Source organism: Amblyomma americanum, chromosome 5 (genome assembly GCF_052857255.1).
Source record: "Amblyomma americanum isolate KBUSLIRL-KWMA chromosome 5, ASM5285725v1, whole genome shotgun sequence".
Classification (NCBI taxonomy): Eukaryota; Metazoa; Arthropoda; class Arachnida; order Ixodida; family Ixodidae; genus Amblyomma; species Amblyomma americanum.
Window position 1 is genome coordinate 145181373 of NC_135501.1, and position 1479 is coordinate 145182851.

Below are 1479 nucleotides of genomic sequence, written 5' to 3' on the forward strand. Positions count from 1 at the left end.
AAACAGTTTATTTGGCTGACTTGCACCCACAATGGACTGAATCACTCAGCGGCAGCGAAGCGACAAGCAGGCTAGCCGGTCTGTCTCTCTGTTGTTGCCAGGAAGAAAGAAAAGGAAAGTGCACAGGCCTGCTCACTGGCTCAAGCCGAGCCACAATCGCTACCACGTGCAGATAGTAGGAGAGTTGAAAGATGGGATAGAAAGACAGGATAGTAGAGACGCGCTAAAGACAAGGCCGATCCCGGAGTTAGTGCAATACCGGGCCAACCGGTGGCGGGAGTGAAGCATCCTTCAAACCCTCCGCCACATTTCCAAAAATAAGTCCATTGGAGACGTAACAGATACTCTACGGGGTCCGGACATTCGCCGGTCGTCGAACCAAATGCCCACCGCTGTCGGCCGCGCTCAATTTAAAGCTGATAACGAACTTTCGAGATAAAGTGTGCAATGTTACTAGAACATTCCGGAAAACATAGAATCAGCTCTGCCTGGCTGCGATCAATCGAGATAAATCTAGTCGCGTCTTGCGGCGCAAAAAAGGCGATAAATTGGCGGAACATTTGAAGAAGGAAAAAACACTGCAAAGATTCGCGGCAATATATACTCGTCCAAGCCCCGAAAAACGGTCACTTTAAAGCATGTAAAAAGCCCCAAGTGCTAGGGAGAGCCAAAACATATTTAGCCCACCCTGTCGAATTTGGAGACTGCAGTGCGCATTCAGCCGCAATGATATTTGTGCGCGAGCATTTAGTGAACGAAATTACCAGAATTCAGTTGAGGGGTATCGAAGACAAACATTAGCCTCTACACATAGGTTCCAAGCATGTGAATCACAGTAAAACGTAATAACTATCAAGAAACAGAGGCGTGATTACAGGCCCAACTGACTAAATTATAGGTAAATTTGCCCATTGTGAAAGTGGTGCTTATAGCAGCGGACAAAATGCTTAGGGAAATACGGCTGTCTGCCTTTTGAGAGTACGGGAAACCACGGCGATAAAATACCGTTTGAAGGTACATAAGAGCTATCATAAAACTTGCGGTTTCTCTGAGAGCAAATAATATATAATGTTGTCCTTAATGTCATTTTATAATGAGAGCATGAAGATCAACAAGCGAAACATAAGCGAGTATCCTAACGAACGGGCCATCGGGATATCCACAAATTATATGCCTCAAGAGTCATTAATGGGCCACCCTGAACGCCATCGCATTTAGCGGTTAAATATATGTACGATAATATTTTTGGGATTCGTAAATTTAGCTTTTTCATGTACGCTACAATAGGTTTTTTGTTTTCAAGTTATCCTACTACTGTCATTCTAAAATCACTGCATCATCCTGCACAGAGTAGATCGCCTTGTTCCCTGGCATACTATAGCACTTATATTGCTTGAACTTAGAGCTGTGTTCTCGATGGAAACGGTATTACAAATGTAATAGCTATATCTTAACTTCCTTTGTGTCATCGCACTTCGT

At 44.1% G+C, this 1479-nt stretch overlaps 1 pseudogene; it reads right to left on the reverse strand.

Annotated features, from left to right (window-relative positions):
- Positions 1-225: 225 nt before the first annotated feature.
- On the reverse strand, positions 226-363 carry LOC144135569 (U2 spliceosomal RNA; annotated as a pseudogene).
- Between the last annotated feature and the right edge of the window lie 1116 nt (positions 364-1479).